At 49.3% G+C, this 17,896-nt stretch overlaps 11 non-coding genes across 11 annotated transcripts; all 11 read right to left on the minus strand.

Annotated features, from left to right (window-relative positions):
• Window positions 1-668: 668 nt before the first annotated feature.
• On the minus strand, window positions 669-741 carry trnak-uuu (transfer RNA lysine (anticodon UUU)). The gene has a single exon. It is a non-coding gene; the product is annotated as a tRNA-Lys (tRNA).
• A 1,531-nt stretch (window positions 742-2,272) lies between these two features.
• On the minus strand, window positions 2,273-2,345 carry trnak-uuu (transfer RNA lysine (anticodon UUU)). The gene has a single exon. It is a non-coding gene; the product is annotated as a tRNA-Lys (tRNA).
• Window positions 2,346-3,876: 1,531 nt separating this feature from the next.
• Window positions 3,877-3,949, minus strand: trnak-uuu (transfer RNA lysine (anticodon UUU)). The gene has a single exon. It is a non-coding gene; the product is annotated as a tRNA-Lys (tRNA).
• A 1,531-nt stretch (window positions 3,950-5,480) lies between these two features.
• On the minus strand, window positions 5,481-5,553 carry trnak-uuu (transfer RNA lysine (anticodon UUU)). Its single transcript has one exon. It is a non-coding gene; the product is annotated as a tRNA-Lys (tRNA).
• Window positions 5,554-7,084: 1,531 nt separating this feature from the next.
• trnak-uuu (transfer RNA lysine (anticodon UUU)) lies at window positions 7,085-7,157 on the minus strand. Its single transcript has one exon. It is a non-coding gene; the product is annotated as a tRNA-Lys (tRNA).
• A 1,531-nt stretch (window positions 7,158-8,688) lies between these two features.
• Window positions 8,689-8,761, minus strand: trnak-uuu (transfer RNA lysine (anticodon UUU)). The gene has a single exon. It is a non-coding gene; the product is annotated as a tRNA-Lys (tRNA).
• Window positions 8,762-10,292: 1,531 nt separating this feature from the next.
• trnak-uuu (transfer RNA lysine (anticodon UUU)) lies at window positions 10,293-10,365 on the minus strand. The gene has a single exon. It is a non-coding gene; the product is annotated as a tRNA-Lys (tRNA).
• Window positions 10,366-11,896: 1,531 nt separating this feature from the next.
• On the minus strand, window positions 11,897-11,969 carry trnak-uuu (transfer RNA lysine (anticodon UUU)). The gene has a single exon. It is a non-coding gene; the product is annotated as a tRNA-Lys (tRNA).
• Window positions 11,970-13,500: 1,531 nt separating this feature from the next.
• trnak-uuu (transfer RNA lysine (anticodon UUU)) lies at window positions 13,501-13,573 on the minus strand. The gene has a single exon. It is a non-coding gene; the product is annotated as a tRNA-Lys (tRNA).
• Window positions 13,574-15,104: 1,531 nt separating this feature from the next.
• On the minus strand, window positions 15,105-15,177 carry trnak-uuu (transfer RNA lysine (anticodon UUU)). Its single transcript has one exon. It is a non-coding gene; the product is annotated as a tRNA-Lys (tRNA).
• Window positions 15,178-16,708: 1,531 nt separating this feature from the next.
• On the minus strand, window positions 16,709-16,781 carry trnak-uuu (transfer RNA lysine (anticodon UUU)). The gene has a single exon. It is a non-coding gene; the product is annotated as a tRNA-Lys (tRNA).
• Between the last annotated feature and the right edge of the window lie 1,115 nt (window positions 16,782-17,896).

The raw sequence follows: 17,896 nt of genomic DNA on the forward strand, positions 1-17,896 counted from the left end.
CGCGTGTCTCGCGCCTAAGTTGAGCATCACTTGTCCACACTTTGCACTCACACTCCGAGGTGAGAACTGCCATACCGTATGATCTTGGAAATATCGCTGACTATATTGGGAAGGGGAGTCCAGTCAGGCTGTGCTTTTGTATTGAGCTTGTGCTCGTCCTCTGGCAAAGCTTGAGTTCAGATTTCAGAGCGATGCCAACTCTGTGCCTTGGTGGTACGGTCTGCGCCAGCTCCGCTCAGACCTCGTGGCGCAAAGGTAGCGCGTCTGACTCCATATCAGAAGGCTGTTTCTTGAAATCACGTCGAGGTGACGCACCAACAGAATGTTGTTGGGCTTTTTGCACTGTCTAATGCAGAGACGTTCAGATGCACTCCAATCTCTACGATAACCATCCAGGATATTATTTTTTCAAGCTCATGCTAAAAGCCAAGATGGCTCCGCTAAGAGCTCTTTCACCAATTCGGCTGGCTGAAGAAAATGCCTCGAGGCGCCGCTTAGAGAACACGCGTATCAGGCGGCTGGTTGTGGAATGGTGTGCTAGCTTCAGAAGGATGGTACCGCATCGCAGTACGATTTAAAGTTGGATCACAGAAGGCTCCCGACCTCTGGTTGTTTTCAAATGCATTTTCAACCAGGTTTCTGCGAGAAGATGAACCTGTCGAAATAAGCGCCCGAACAGGGACTTGAACCCTGGACCCTCAGATTAAAAGTCTGATGCTCTACCGACTGAGCTATTCGGGCTCCCGGGTCAGCCTTCGGGAAAGAATCGGTCGGGCCCGTGGGCGCACACGTCCAACTGTTTCCGCTGAGAAAATTTGTCCTCCGCACTGGATCAGAGACCTTCTTGCGCCCGTCATAAGCTTTTTCCTGTAACTGACTCATGAAATGAACAGCAGGGTGCTTGTCCCCTATTTTTCGTTCAACAGCACTATCCAACGACAACAAGGTGTCATCTTGTCTCTACTTCACTCAGTAAAAGCATCCCTCAGCAGCTTTTCCTCTTGATTGGCTGTCGGCTGGCACAAATAATGTCAAAAAAGTGCTTGTTTAACCTGTCAAACCGTACAGTTCACTCAAAGAACGCTGAACCTTGTACCTATCTACTGAGCAGTGCAGGCTCTAAGGTGAGCACGGGACATGTGTTTTCTTTTACAACCTGAAGGATCTTGACCAGCGGCTCACTTGCACAATGCTACCAGCACGACTCTTCTTCATAGAGGTCTTGCCTTGGTTCCAGGAATGCCTTTCTTCTCCTGGTATTGGACTGGTTTGACACGCATCACCTGCTTGTCTTTTCGGGACAAGGAGACCAAACGACTAAAAAACAAGCCTATTCCTCTGACAAGGAGTGAACTGGCCATTGGAGCATCAGATTAAAACACTGATGCGCTCCTCAGTGAGCTTCCCAGGCTACGCTCTTAGGTTTCTTTAGCGGCCAAAGCGTGTCAGAACCTCGGACGCTCATTTTCGACAGCTCCCTCTGATTAAGCGAACCCCCTGCTCATGCCACCTGGTCTTTGTCGCGTTCAAAAACGTCGCTGTTCATTGAACATGTAAAAGTATGATGTAAGCCAAAACAAAGCTGACTCTCGGTCTTGTCACGTCGCGTGTCTCGCGCCTAAGTTGAGCATCACTTGTCCACACTTTGCACTCACACTCCGAGGTGAGAACTGCCATACCGTATGATCTTGGAAATATCGCTGACTATATTGGGAAGGGGAGTCCAGTCAGGCTGTGCTTTTGTATTGAGCTTGTGCTCGTCCTCTGGCAAAGCTTGAGTTCAGATTTCAGAGCGATGCCAACTCTGTGCCTTGGTGGTACGGTCTGCGCCAGCTCCGCTCAGACCTCGTGGCGCAAAGGTAGCGCGTCTGACTCCATATCAGAAGGCTGTTTCTTGAAATCACGTCGAGGTGACGCACCAACAGAATGTTGTTGGGCTTTTTGCACTGTCTAATGCAGAGACGTTCAGATGCACTCCAATCTCTACGATAACCATCCAGGATATTATTTTTTCAAGCTCATGCTAAAAGCCAAGATGGCTCCGCTAAGAGCTCTTTCACCAATTCGGCTGGCTGAAGAAAATGCCTCGAGGCGCCGCTTAGAGAACACGCGTATCAGGCGGCTGGTTGTGGAATGGTGTGCTAGCTTCAGAAGGATGGTACCGCATCGCAGTACGATTTAAAGTTGGATCACAGAAGGCTCCCGACCTCTGGTTGTTTTCAAATGCATTTTCAACCAGGTTTCTGCGAGAAGATGAACCTGTCGAAATAAGCGCCTGAACAGGGACTTGAACCCTGGACCCTCAGATTAAAAGTCTGATGCTCTACCGACTGAGCTATTCGGGCTCCCGGGTCAGCCTTCGGGAAAGAATCGGTCGGGCCCGTGGGCGCACACGTCCAACTGTTTCCGCTGAGAAAATTTGTCCTCCGCACTGGATCAGAGACCTTCTTGCGCCCGTCATAAGCTTTTTCCTGTAACTGACTCATGAAATGAACAGCAGGGTGCTTGTCCCCTATTTTTCGTTCAACAGCACTATCCAACGACAACAAGGTGTCATCTTGTCTCTACTTCACTCAGTAAAAGCATCCCTCAGCAGCTTTTCCTCTTGATTGGTTGTCGGCTGGCACAAATAATGTCAAAAAAGTGCTTGTTTAACCTGTCAAACCGTACAGTTCACTCAAAGAACGCTGAACCTTGTACCTATCTACTGAGCAGTGCAGGCTCTAAGGTGAGCACGGGACATGTGTTTTCTTTTACAACCTGAAGGATCTTGACCAGCGGCTCACTTGCACAATGCTACCAGCACGACTCTTCTTCATAGAGGTCTTGCCTTGGTTCCAGGAATGCCTTTCTTCTCCTGGTATTGGACTGGTTTGACACGCATCACCTGCTTGTCTTTTCGGGACAAGGAGACCAAACGACTAAAAAACAAGCCTATTCCTCTGACAAGGAGTGAACTGGCCATTGGACCATCAGATTAAAACACTGATGCGCTCTTCAGTGAGCTTCCCAGGCTACGCTCTTAGGTTTCTTTAGCGGCCAAAGCGTGTCAGAACCTCGGACGCTCATTTTCGACAGCTCCCTCTGATTAAGCGAATCCCCTGCTCATGCCACCTGGTCGTTGTCGCGTTCAAAAACGTCGCTGTTCATTGAACATGTAAAAGTATGATGTGAGCCAAAACAAAGCTGACTCTCGGTCTTGTCACGTCGCGTGTCTCGCGCCTAAGTTGAGCATCACTTGTCCACACTTTGCACTCACACTCCGAGGTGAGAACTGCCATACCGTATGATCTTGGAAATATCGCTGACTATATTGGGAAGGGGAGTCCAGTCAGGCTGTGCTTTTGTATTGAGCTTGTGCTCGTCCTCTGGCAAAGCTTGAGTTCAGATTTCAGAGCGATGCCAACTCTGTGCCTTGGTGGTACGGTCTGCGCCAGCTCCGCTCAGACCTCGTGGCGCAAAGGTAGCGCGTCTGACTCCATATCAGAAGGCTGTTTCTTGAAATCACGTCGAGGTGACGCACCAACAGAATGTTGTTGGGCTTTTTGCACTGTCTAATGCAGAGACGTTCAGATGCACTCCAATCTCTACGATAACCATCCAGGATATTATTTTTTCAAGCTCATGCTAAAAGCCAAGATGGCTCCGCTAAGAGCTCTTTCACCAATTTGGCTGGCTGAAGAAAATGCCTCGAGGCGCCGCTTAGAGAACACGCGTATCAGGCGGCTGGTTGTGGAATGGTGTGCTAGCTTCAGAAGGATGGTACCGCATCGCAGTACGATTTAAAGTTGGATCACAGAAGGCTCCCGACCTCTGGTTGTTTTCAAATGCATTTTCAACCAGGTTTCTGCGAGAAGATGAACCTGTCGAAATAAGCACCCAAACAGGGACTTGAACCCTGGACCCTCAGATTAAAAGTCTGATGCTCTACCCACTGAGCTATTCGGGCTCCCGGGTCAGCCTTCGGGAAAGAATCGGTCGGGCCCGTGGGCGCACACGTCCAACTGTTTCCGCTGAGAAAATTTGTCCTCCGCACTGGATCAGAGACCTTCTTGCGCCCGTCATAAGCTTTTTCCTGTAACTGACTCATGAAATGAACAGCAGGGTGCTTGTCCCCTATTTTTCGTTCAACAGCACTATCCAACGACAACAAGGTGTCATCTTGTCTCTACTTCACTCAGTAAAAGCATCCCTCAGCAGCTTTTCCTCTTGATTGGCTGTCGGCTGGCACAAATAATGTCAAAAAAGTGCTTGTTTAACCTGTCAAACCGTACAGTTCACTCAAAGAACGCTGAACCTTGTACCTATCTACTGAGCAGTGCAGGCTCTAAGGTGAGCACGGGACATGTGTTTTCTTTTACAACCTGAAGGATCTTGACCAGCGGCTCACTTGCACAATGCTACCAGCACGACTCTTCTTCATAGAGGTCTTGCCTTGGTTCCAGGAATGCCTTTCTTCTCCTGGTATTGGACTGGTTTGACACGCATCACCTGCTTGTCTTTTCGGGACAAGGAGACCAAACGACTAAAAAACAAGCCTATTCCTCTGACAAGGAGTGAACTGGCCATTGGACCATCAGATTAAAACACTGATGCGCTCCTCAGTGAGCTTCCCAGGCTACGCTCTTAGGTTTCTTTAGCGGCCAAAGCGTGTCAGAACCTCGGACGCTCATTTTCGACAGCTCCCTCTGATTAAGCGAATCCCCTGCTCATGCCACCTGGTCGTTGTCGCGTTCAAAAACGTCGCTGTTCATTGAACATGTAAAAGTATGATGTGAGCCAAAACAAAGCTGACTCTCGGTCTTGTCACGTCGCGTGTCTCGCGCCTAAGTTGAGCATCACTTGTCCACACTTTGCACTCACACTCCGAGGTGAGAACTGCCATACCGTATGATCTTGGAAATATCGCTGACTATATTGGGAAGGGGAGTCCAGTCAGGCTGTGCTTTTGTATTGAGCTTGTGCTCGTCCTCTGGCAAAGCTTGAGTTCAGATTTCAGAGCGATGCCAACTCTGTGCCTTGGTGGTACGGTCTGCGCCAGCTCCGCTCAGACCTCGTGGCGCAAAGGTAGCGCGTCTGACTCCATATCAGAAGGCTGTTTCTTGAAATCACGTCGAGGTGACGCACCAACAGAATGTTGTTGGGCTTTTTGCACTGTCTAATGCAGAGACGTTCAGATGCACTCCAATCTCTACGATAACCATCCAGGATATTATTTTTTCAAGCTCATGCTAAAAGCCAAGATGGCTCCGCTAAGAGCTCTTTCACCAATTTGGCTGGCTGAAGAAAATGCCTCGAGGCGCCGCTTAGAGAACACGCGTATCAGGCGGCTGGTTGTGGAATGGTGTGCTAGCTTCAGAAGGATGGTACCGCATCGCAGTACGATTTAAAGTTGGATCACAGAAGGCTCCCGACCTCTGGTTGTTTTCAAATGCATTTTCAACCAGGTTTCTGCGAGAAGATGAACCTGTCGAAATAAGCACCCAAACAGGGACTTGAACCCTGGACCCTCAGATTAAAAGTCTGATGCTCTACCCACTGAGCTATTCGGGCTCCCGGGTCAGCCTTCGGGAAAGAATCGGTCGGGCCCGTGGGCGCACACGTCCAACTGTTTCCGCTGAGAAAATTTGTCCTCCGCACTGGATCAGAGACCTTCTTGCGCCCGTCATAAGCTTTTTCCTGTAACTGACTCATGAAATGAACAGCAGGGTGCTTGTCCCCTATTTTTCGTTCAACAGCACTATCCAACGACAACAAGGTGTCATCTTGTCTCTACTTCACTCAGTAAAAGCATCCCTCAGCAGCTTTTCCTCTTGATTGGCTGTCGGCTGGCACAAATAATGTCAAAAAAGTGCTTGTTTAACCTGTCAAACCGTACAGTTCACTCAAAGAACGCTGAACCTTGTACCTATCTACTGAGCAGTGCAGGCTCTAAGGTGAGCACGGGACATGTGTTTTCTTTTACAACCTGAAGGATCTTGACCAGCGGCTCACTTGCACAATGCTACCAGCACGACTCTTCTTCATAGAGGTCTTGCCTTGGTTCCAGGAATGCCTTTCTTCTCCTGGTATTGGACTGGTTTGACACGCATCACCTGCTTGTCTTTTCGGGACAAGGAGACCAAACGACTAAAAAACAAGCCTATTCCTCTGACAAGGAGTGAACTGGCCATTGGAGCATCAGATTAAAACACTGATGCGCTCCTCAGTGAGCTTCCCAGGCTACGCTCTTAGGTTTCTTTAGCGGCCAAAGCGTGTCAGAACCTCGGACGCTCATTTTCGACAGCTCCCTCTGATTAAGCGAATCCCCTGCTCATGCCACCTGGTCTTTGTCGCGTTCAAAAACGTCGCTGTTCATTGAACATGTAAAAGTATGATGTGAGCCAAAACAAAGCTGACTCTCGGTCTTGTCACGTCGCGTGTCTCGCGCCTAAGTTGAGCATCACTTGTCCACACTTTGCACTCACACTCCGAGGTGAGAACTGCCATACCGTATGATCTTGGAAATATCGCTGACTATATTGGGAAGGGGAGTCCAGTCAGGCTGTGCTTTTGTATTGAGCTTGTGCTCGTCCTCTGGCAAAGCTTGAGTTCAGATTTCAGAGCGATGCCAACTCTGTGCCTTGGTGGTACGGTCTGCGCCAGCTCCGCTCAGACCTCGTGGCGCAAAGGTAGCGCGTCTGACTCCATATCAGAAGGCTGTTTCTTGAAATCACGTCGAGGTGACGCACCAACAGAATGTTGTTGGGCTTTTTGCACTGTCTAATGCAGAGACGTTCAGATGCACTCCAATCTCTACGATAACCATCCAGGATATTATTTTTTCAAGCTCATGCTAAAAGCCAAGATGGCTCCGCTAAGAGCTCTTTCACCAATTCGGCTGGCTGAAGAAAATGCCTCGAGGCGCCGCTTAGAGAACACGCGTATCAGGCGGCTGGTTGTGGAATGGTGTGCTAGCTTCAGAAGGATGGTACCGCATCGCAGTACGATTTAAAGTTGGATCACAGAAGGCTCCCGACCTCTGGTTGTTTTCAAATGCATTTTCAACCAGGTTTCTGCGAGAAGATGAACCTGTCGAAATAAGCGCCTGAACAGGGACTTGAACCCTGGACCCTCAGATTAAAAGTCTGATGCTCTACCGACTGAGCTATTCGGGCTCCCGGGTCAGCCTTCGGGAAAGAATCGGTCGGGCCCGTGGGCGCACACGTCCAACTGTTTCCGCTGAGAAAATTTGTCCTCCACACTGGATCAGAGACCTTCTTGCGCCCGTCATAAGCTTTTTCCTGTAACTGACTCATGAAATGAACAGCAGGGTGCTTGTCCCCTATTTTTCGTTCAACAGCACTATCCAACGACAACAAGGTGTCATCTTGTCTCTACTTCACTCAGTAAAAGCATCCCTCAGCAGCTTTTCCTCTTGATTGGTTGTCGGCTGGCACAAATAATGTCAAAAAAGTGCTTGTTTAACCTGTCAAACCGTACAGTTCACTCAAAGAACGCTGAACCTTGTACCTATCTACTGAGCAGTGCAGGCTCTAAGGTGAGCATGGGACATGTGTTTTCTTTTACAACCTGAAGGATCTTGACCAGCGGCTCACTTGCACAATGCTACCAGCACGACTCTTCTTCATAGAGGTCTTGCCTTGGTTCCAGGAATGCCTTTCTTCTCCTGGTATTGGACTGGTTTGACACGCATCACCTGCTTGTCTTTTCGGGACAAGGAGACCAAACGACTAAAAAACAAGCCTATTCCTCTGACAAGGAGTGAACTGGCCATTGGACCATCAGATTAAAACACTGATGCGCTCCTCAGTGAGCTTCCCAGGCTACGCTCTTAGGTTTCTTTAGCGGCCAAAGCGTGTCAGAACCTCGGACGCTCATTTTCGACAGCTCCCTCTGATTAAGCGAATCCCCTGCTCATGCCACCTGGTCGTTGTCGCGTTCAAAAACGTCGCTGTTCATTGAACATGTAAAAGTATGATGTGAGCCAAAACAAAGCTGACTCTCGGTCTTGTCACGTCGCGTGTCTCGCGCCTAAGTTGAGCATCACTTGTCCACACTTTGCACTCACACTCCGAGGTGAGAACTGCCATACCGTATGATCTTGGAAATATCGCTGACTATATTGGGAAGGGGAGTCCAGTCAGGCTGTGCTTTTGTATTGAGCTTGTGCTCGTCCTCTGGCAAAGCTTGAGTTCAGATTTCAGAGCGATGCCAACTCTGTGCCTTGGTGGTACGGTCTGCGCCAGCTCCGCTCAGACCTCGTGGCGCAAAGGTAGCGCGTCTGACTCCATATCAGAAGGCTGTTTCTTGAAATCACGTCGAGGTGACGCACCAACAGAATGTTGTTGGGCTTTTTGCACTGTCTAATGCAGAGACGTTCAGATGCACTCCAATCTCTACGATAACCATCCAGGATATTATTTTTTCAAGCTCATGCTAAAAGCCAAGATGGCTCCGCTAAGAGCTCTTTCACCAATTTGGCTGGCTGAAGAAAATGCCTCGAGGCGCCGCTTAGAGAACACGCGTATCAGGCGGCTGGTTGTGGAATGGTGTGCTAGCTTCAGAAGGATGGTACCGCATCGCAGTACGATTTAAAGTTGGATCACAGAAGGCTCCCGACCTCTGGTTGTTTTCAAATGCATTTTCAACCAGGTTTCTGCGAGAAGATGAACCTGTCGAAATAAGCACCCGAACAGGGACTTGAACCCTGGACCCTCAGATTAAAAGTCTGATGCTCTACCCACTGAGCTATTCGGGCTCCCGGGTCAGCCTTCGGGAAAGAATCGGTCGGGCCCGTGGGCGCACACGTCCAACTGTTTCCGCTGAGAAAATTTGTCCTCCGCACTGGATCAGAGACCTTCTTGCGCCCGTCATAAGCTTTTTCCTGTAACTGACTCATGAAATGAACAGCAGGGTGCTTGTCCCCTATTTTTCGTTCAACAGCACTATCCAACGACAACAAGGTGTCATCTTGTCTCTACTTCACTCAGTAAAAGCATCCCTCAGCAGCTTTTCCTCTTGATTGGCTGTCGGCTGGCACAAATAATGTCAAAAAAGTGCTTGTTTAACCTGTCAAACCGTACAGTTCACTCAAAGAACGCTGAACCTTGTACCTATCTACTGAGCAGTGCAGGCTCTAAGGTGAGCACGGGACATGTGTTTTCTTTTACAACCTGAAGGATCTTGACCAGCGGCTCACTTGCACAATGCTACCAGCACGACTCTTCTTCATAGAGGTCTTGCCTTGGTTCCAGGAATGCCTTTCTTCTCCTGGTATTGGACTGGTTTGACACGCATCACCTGCTTGTCTTTTTGGGACAAGGAGACCAAACGACTAAAAAACAAGCCTATTCCTCTGACAAGGAGTGAACTGGCCATTGGAGCATCAGATTAAAACACTGATGCGCTCCTCAGTGAGCTTCCCAGGCTACGCTCTTAGGTTTCTTTAGCGGCCAAAGCGTGTCAGAACCTCGGACGCTCATTTTCGACAGCTCCCTCTGATTAAGCGAATCCCCTGCTCATGCCACCTGGTCTTTGTCGCGTTCAAAAACGTCGCTGTTCATTGAACATGTAAAAGTATGATGTGAGCCAAAACAAAGCTGACTCTCGGTCTTGTCACGTCGCGTGTCTCGCGCCTAAGTTGAGCATCACTTGTCCACACTTTGCACTCACACTCCGAGGTGAGAACTGCCATACCGTATGATCTTGGAAATATCGCTGACTATATTGGGAAGGGGAGTCCAGTCAGGCTGTGCTTTTGTATTGAGCTTGTGCTCGTCCTCTGGCAAAGCTTGAGTTCAGATTTCAGAGCGATGCCAACTCTGTGCCTTGGTGGTACGGTCTGCGCCAGCTCCGCTCAGACCTCGTGGCGCAAAGGTAGCGCGTCTGACTCCATATCAGAAGGCTGTTTCTTGAAATCACGTCGAGGTGACGCACCAACAGAATGTTGTTGGGCTTTTTGCACTGTCTAATGCAGAGACGTTCAGATGCACTCCAATCTCTACGATAACCATCCAGGATATTATTTTTTCAAGCTCATGCTAAAAGCCAAGATGGCTCCGCTAAGAGCTCTTTCACCAATTCGGCTGGCTGAAGAAAATGCCTCGAGGCGCCGCTTAGAGAACACGCGTATCAGGCGGCTGGTTGTGGAATGGTGTGCTAGCTTCAGAAGGATGGTACCGCATCGCAGTACGATTTAAAGTTGGATCACAGAAGGCTCCCGACCTCTGGTTGTTTTCAAATGCATTTTCAACCAGGTTTCTGCGAGAAGATGAACCTGTCGAAATAAGCGCCCGAACAGGGACTTGAACCCTGGACCCTCAGATTAAAAGTCTGATGCTCTACCGACTGAGCTATTCGGGCTCCCGGGTCAGCCTTCGGGAAAGAATCGGTCGGGCCCGTGGGCGCACACGTCCAACTGTTTCCGCTGAGAAAATTTGTCCTCCGCACTGGATCAGAGACCTTCTTGCGCCCGTCATAAGCTTTTTCCTGTAACTGACTCATGAAATGAACAGCAGGGTGCTTGTCCCCTATTTTTCGTTCAACAGCACTATCCAACGACAACAAGGTGTCATCTTGTCTCTACTTCACTCAGTAAAAGCATCCCTCAGCAGCTTTTCCTCTTGATTGGCTGTCGGCTGGCAAAAATAATGTCAAAAAAGTGCTTGTTTAACCTGTCAAACCGTACAGTTCACTCAAAGAACGCTGAACCTTGTACCTATCTACTGAGCAGTGCAGGCTCTAAGGTGAGCACGGGACATGTGTTTTCTTTTACAACCTGAAGGATCTTGACCAGCGGCTCACTTGCACAATGCTACCAGCACGACTCTTCTTCATAGAGGTCTTGCCTTGGTTCCAGGAATGCCTTTCTTCTCCTGGTATTGGACTGGTTTGACACGCATCACCTGCTTGTCTTTTCGGGACAAGGAGACCAAACGACTAAAAAACAAGCCTATTCCTCTGACAAGGAGTGAACTGGCCATTGGAGCATCAGATTAAAACACTGATGCGCTCCTCAGTGAGCTTCCCAGGCTACGCTCTTAGGTTTCTTTAGCGGCCAAAGCGTGTCAGAACCTCGGACGCTCATTTTCGACAGCTCCCTCTGATTAAGCGAATCCCCTGCTCATGCCACCTGGTCTTTGTCGCGTTCAAAAACGTCGCTGTTCATTGAACATGTAAAAGTATGATGTGAGCCAAAACAAAGCTGACTCTCGGTCTTGTCACGTCGCGTGTCTCGCGCCTAAGTTGAGCATCACTTGTCCACACTTTGCACTCACACTCCGAGGTGAGAACTGCCATACCGTATGATCTTGGAAATATCGCTGACTATATTGGGAAGGGGAGTCCAGTCAGGCTGTGCTTTTGTATTGAGCTTGTGCTCGTCCTCTGGCAAAGCTTGAGTTCAGATTTCAGAGCGATGCCAACTCTGTGCCTTGGTGGTACGGTCTGCGCCAGCTCCGCTCAGACCTCGTGGCGCAAAGGTAGCGCGTCTGACTCCATATCAGAAGGCTGTTTCTTGAAATCACGTCGAGGTGACGCACCAACAGAATGTTGTTGGGCTTTTTGCACTGTCTAATGCAGAGACGTTCAGATGCACTCCAATCTCTACGATAACCATCCAGGATATTATTTTTTCAAGCTCATGCTAAAAGCCAAGATGGCTCCGCTAAGAGCTCTTTCACCAATTCGGCTGGCTGAAGAAAATGCCTCGAGGCGCCGCTTAGAGAACACGCGTATCAGGCGGCTGGTTGTGGAATGGTGTGCTAGCTTCAGAAGGATGGTACCGCATCGCAGTACGATTTAAAGTTGGATCACAGAAGGCTCCCGACCTCTGGTTGTTTTCAAATGCATTTTCAACCAGGTTTCTGCGAGAAGATGAACCTGTCGAAATAAGCGCCCGAACAGGGACTTGAACCCTGGACCCTCAGATTAAAAGTCTGATGCTCTACCGACTGAGCTATTCGGGCTCCCGGGTCAGCCTTCGGGAAAGAATCGGTCGGGCCCGTGGGCGCACACGTCCAACTGTTTCCGCTGAGAAAATTTGTCCTCCGCACTGGATCAGAGACCTTCTTGCGCCCGTCATAAGCTTTTTCCTGTAACTGACTCATGAAATGAACAGCAGGGTGCTTGTCCCCTATTTTTCGTTCAACAGCACTATCCAACGACAACAAGGTGTCATCTTGTCTCTACTTCACTCAGTAAAAGCATCCCTCAGCAGCTTTTCCTCTTGATTGGCTGTCGGCTGGCAAAAATAATGTCAAAAAAGTGCTTGTTTAACCTGTCAAACCGTACAGTTCACTCAAAGAACGCTGAACCTTGTACCTATCTACTGAGCAGTGCAGGCTCTAAGGTGAGCACGGGACATGTGTTTTCTTTTACAACCTGAAGGATCTTGACCAGCGGCTCACTTGCACAATGCTACCAGCACGACTCTTCTTCATAGAGGTCTTGCCTTGGTTCCAGGAATGCCTTTCTTCTCCTGGTATTGGACTGGTTTGACACGCATCACCTGCTTGTCTTTTCGGGACAAGGAGACCAAACGACTAAAAAACAAGCCTATTCCTCTGACAAGGAGTGAACTGGCCATTGGAGCATCAGATTAAAACACTGATGCGCTCCTCAGTGAGCTTCCCAGGCTACGCTCTTAGGTTTCTTTAGCGGCCAAAGCGTGTCAGAACCTCGGACGCTCATTTTCGACAGCTCCCTCTGATTAAGCGAATCCCCTGCTCATGCCACCTGGTCTTTGTCGCGTTCAAAAACGTCGCTGTTCATTGAACATGTAAAAGTATGATGTGAGCCAAAACAAAGCTGACTCTCGGTCTTGTCACGTCGCGTGTCTCGCGCCTAAGTTGAGCATCACTTGTCCACACTTTGCACTCACACTCCGAGGTGAGAACTGCCATACCGTATGATCTTGGAAATATCGCTGACTATATTGGGAAGGGGAGTCCAGTCAGGCTGTGCTTTTGTATTGAGCTTGTGCTCGTCCTCTGGCAAAGCTTGAGTTCAGATTTCAGAGCGATGCCAACTCTGTGCCTTGGTGGTACGGTCTGCGCCAGCTCCGCTCAGACCTCGTGGCGCAAAGGTAGCGCGTCTGACTCCATATCAGAAGGCTGTTTCTTGAAATCACGTCGAGGTGACGCACCAACAGAATGTTGTTGGGCTTTTTGCACTGTCTAATGCAGAGACGTTCAGATGCACTCCAATCTCTACGATAACCATCCAGGATATTATTTTTTCAAGCTCATGCTAAAAGCCAAGATGGCTCCGCTAAGAGCTCTTTCACCAATTCGGCTGGCTGAAGAAAATGCCACGAGGCGCCGCTTAGAGAACACGCGTATCAGGCGGCTGGTTGTGGAATGGTGTGCTAGCTTCAGAAGGATGGTACCGCATCGCAGTACGATTTAAAGTTGGATCACAGAAGGCTCCCGACCTCTGGTTGTTTTCAAATGCATTTTCAACCAGGTTTCTGCGAGAAGATGAACCTGTCGAAATAAGCGCCCGAACAGGGACTTGAACCCTGGACCCTCAGATTAAAAGTCTGATGCTCTACCGACTGAGCTATTCGGGCTCCCGGGTCAGCCTTCGGGAAAGAATCGGTCGGGCCCGTGGGCGCACACGTCCAACTGTTTCCGCTGAGAAAATTTGTCCTCCGCACTGGATCAGAGACCTTCTTGCGCCCGTCATAAGCTTTTTCCTGTAACTGACTCATGAAATGAACAGCAGGGTGCTTGTCCCCTATTTTTCGTTCAACAGCACTATCCAACGACAACAAGGTGTCATCTTGTCTCTACTTCACTCAGTAAAAGCATCCCTCAGCAGCTTTTCCTCTTGATTGGTTGTCGGCTGGCACAAATAATGTCAAAAAAGTGCTTGTTTAACCTGTCAAACCGTACAGTTCACTCAAAGAACGCTGAACCTTGTACCTATCTACTGAGCAGTGCAGGCTCTAAGGTGAGCACGGGACATGTGTTTTCTTTTACAACCTGAAGGATCTTGACCAGCGGCTCACTTGCACAATGCTACCAGCACGACTCTTCTTCATAGAGGTCTTGCCTTGGTTCCAGGAATGCCTTTCTTCTCCTGGTATTGGACTGGTTTGACACGCATCACCTGCTTGTCTTTTCGGGACAAGGAGACCAAACGACTAAAAAACAAGCCTATTCCTCTGACAAGGAGTGAACTGGCCATTGGACCATCAGATTAAAACACTGATGCGCTCCTCAGTGAGCTTCCCAGGCTACGCTCTTAGGTTTCTTTAGCGGCCAAAGCGTGTCAGAACCTCGGACGCTCATTTTCGACAGCTCCCTCTGATTAAGCGAATCCCCTGCTCATGCCACCTGGTCGTTGTCGCGTTCAAAAACGTCGCTGTTCATTGAACATGTAAAAGTATGATGTGAGCCAAAACAAAGCTGACTCTCGGTCTTGTCACGTCGCGTGTCTCGCGCCTAAGTTGAGCATCACTTGTCCACACTTTGCACTCACACTCCGAGGTGAGAACTGCCATACCGTATGATCTTGGAAATATCGCTGACTATATTGGGAAGGGGAGTCCAGTCAGGCTGTGCTTTTGTATTGAGCTTGTGCTCGTCCTCTGGCAAAGCTTGAGTTCAGATTTCAGAGCGATGCCAACTCTGTGCCTTGGTGGTACGGTCTGCGCCAGCTCCGCTCAGACCTCGTGGCGCAAAGGTAGCGCGTCTGACTCCATATCAGAAGGCTGTTTCTTGAAATCACGTCGAGGTGACGCACCAACAGAATGTTGTTGGGCTTTTTGCACTGTCTAATGCAGAGACGTTCAGATGCACTCCAATCTCTACGATAACCATCCAGGATATTATTTTTTCAAGCTCATGCTAAAAGCCAAGATGGCTCCGCTAAGAGCTCTTTCACCAATTTGGCTGGCTGAAGAAAATGCCTCGAGGCGCCGCTTAGAGAACACGCGTATCAGGCGGCTGGTTGTGGAATGGTGTGCTAGCTTCAGAAGGATGGTACCGCATCGCAGTACGATTTAAAGTTGGATCACAGAAGGCTCCCGACCTCTGGTTGTTTTCAAATGCATTTTCAACCAGGTTTCTGCGAGAAGATGAACCTGTCGAAATAAGCACCAGAACAGGGACTTGAACCCTGGACCCTCAGATTAAAAGTCTGATGCTCTACCCACTGAGCTATTCGGGCTCCCGGGTCAGCCTTCGGGAAAGAATCAGTCGGGCCCGTGGGCGCACACGTCCAACTGTTTCCGCTGAGAAAATTTGTCCTCCGCACTGGATCAGAGACCTTCTTGCGCCCGTCATAAGCTTTTTCCTGTAACTGACTCATGAAATGAACAGCAGGGTGCTTGTCCCCTATTTTTCGTTCAACAGCACTATCCAACGACAACAAGGTGTCATCTTGTCTCTACTTCACTCAGTAAAAGCATCCCTCAGCAGCTTTTCCTCTTGATTGGCTGTCGGCTGGCACAAATAATGTCAAAAAAGTGCTTGTTTAACCTGTCAAACCGTACAGTTCACTCAAAGAACGCTGAACCTTGTACCTATCTACTGAGCAGTGCAGGCTCTAAGGTGAGCACGGGACATGTGTTTTCTTTTACAACCTGAAGGATCTTGACCAGCGGCTCACTTGCACAATGCTACCAGCACGACTCTTCTTCATAGAGGTCTTGCCTTGGTTCCAGGAATGCCTTTCTTCTCCTGGTATTGGACTGGTTTGACACGCATCACCTGCTTGTCTTTTCGGGACAAGGAGACCAAACGACTAAAAAACAAGCCTATTCCTCTGACAAGGAGTGAACTGGCCATTGGACCATCAGATTAAAACACTGATGCGCTCCTCAGTGAGCTTCCCAGGCTACGCTCTTAGGTTTCTTTAGCGGCCAAAGCGTGTCAGAACCTCGGACGCTCATTTTCGACAGCTCCCTCTGATTAAGCGAATCCCCTGCTCATGCCACCTGGTCGTTGTCGCGTTCAAAAACGTCGCTGTTCATTGAACATGTAAAAGTATGATGTGAGCCAAAACAAAGCTGACTCTCGGTCTTGTCACGTCGCGTGTCTCGCGCCTAAGTTGAGCATCACTTGTCCACACTTTGCACTCACACTCCGAGGTGAGAACTGCCATACCGTATGATCTTGGAAATATCGCTGACTATATTGGGAAGGGGAGTCCAGTCAGGCTGTGCTTTTGTATTGAGCTTGTGCTCGTCCTCTGGCAAAGCTTGAGTTCAGATTTCAGAGCGATGCCAACTCTGTGCCTTGGTGGTACGGTCTGCGCCAGCTCCGCTCAGACCTCGTGGCGCAAAGGTAGCGCGTCTGACTCCATATCAGAAGGCTGTTTCTTGAAATCACGTCGAGGTGACGCACCAACAGAATGTTGTTGGGCTTTTTGCACTGTCTAATGCAGAGACGTTCAGATGCACTCCAATCTCTACGATAACCATCCAGGATATTATTTTTTCAAGCTCATGCTAAAAGCCAAGATGGCTCCGCTAAGAGCTCTTTCACCAATTTGGCTGGCTGAAGAAAATGCCTCGAGGCGCCGCTTAGAGAACACGCGTATCAGGCGGCTGGTTGTGGAATGGTGTGCTAGCTTCAGAAGGATGGTACCGCATCGCAGTACGATTTAAAGTTGGATCACAGAAGGCTCCCGACCTCTGGTTGTTTTCAAATGCATTTTCAACCAGGTTTCTGCGAGAAGATGAACCTGTCGAAATAAGCGCCCGAACAGGGACTTGAACCCTGGACCCTCAGATTAAAAGTCTGATGCTCTACCCACTGAGCTATTCGGGCTCCCGGGTCAGCCTTCGGGAAAGAATCAGTCGGGCCCGTGGGCGCACACGTCCAACTGTTTCCGCTGAGAAAATTTGTCCTCCGCACTGGATCAGAGACCTTCTTGCGCCCGTCATAAGCTTTTTCCTGTAACTGACTCATGAAATGAACAGCAGGGTGCTTGTCCCCTATTTTTCGTTCAACAGCACTATCCAACGACAACAAGGTGTCATCTTGTCTCTACTTCACTCAGTAAAAGCATCCCTCAGCAGCTTTTCCTCTTGATTGGCTGTCGGCTGGCACAAATAATGTCAAAAAAGTGCTTGTTTAACCTGTCAAACCGTACAGTTCACTCAAAGAACGCTGAACCTTGTACCTATCTACTGAGCAGTGCAGGCTCTAAGGTGAGCACGGGACATGTGTTTTCTTTTACAACCTGAAGGATCTTGACCAGCGGCTCACTTGCACAATGCTACCAGCACGACTCTTCTTCATAGAGGTCTTGCCTTGGTTCCAGGAATGCCTTTCTTCTCCTGGTATTGGACTGGTTTGACACGCATCACCTGCTTGTCTTTTTGGGACAAGGAGACCAAACGACTAAAAAACAAGCCTATTCCTCTGACAAGGAGTGAACTGGCCATTGGAGCATCAGATTAAAACACTGATGCGCTCCTCAGTGAGCTTCCCAGGCTACGCTCTTAGGTTTCTTTAGCGGCCAAAGCGTGTCAGAACCTCGGACGCTCATTTTCGACAGCTCCCTCTGATTAAGCGAATCCCCTGCTCATGCCACCTGGTCTTTGTCGCGTTCAAAAACGTCGCTGTTCATTGAACATGTAAAAGTATGATGTGAGCCAAAACAAAGCTGACTCTCGGTCTTGTCACGTCGCGTGTCTCGCGCCTAAGTTGAGCATCACTTGTCCACACTTTGCACTCACACTCCGAGGTGAGAACTGCCATACCGTATGATCTTGGAAATATCGCTGACTATATTGGGAAGGGGAGTCCAGTCAGGCTGTGCTTTTGTATTGAGCTTGTGCTCGTCCTCTGGCAAAGCTTGAGTTCAGATTTCAGAGCGATGCCAACTCTGTGCCTTGGTGGTACGGTCTGCGCCAGCTCCGCTCAGACCTCGTGGCGCA

Source organism: Neoarius graeffei, chromosome 3, assembly GCF_027579695.1.
Source record: "Neoarius graeffei isolate fNeoGra1 chromosome 3, fNeoGra1.pri, whole genome shotgun sequence".
Classification (NCBI taxonomy): domain Eukaryota; kingdom Metazoa; phylum Chordata; class Actinopteri; order Siluriformes; family Ariidae; genus Neoarius; species Neoarius graeffei.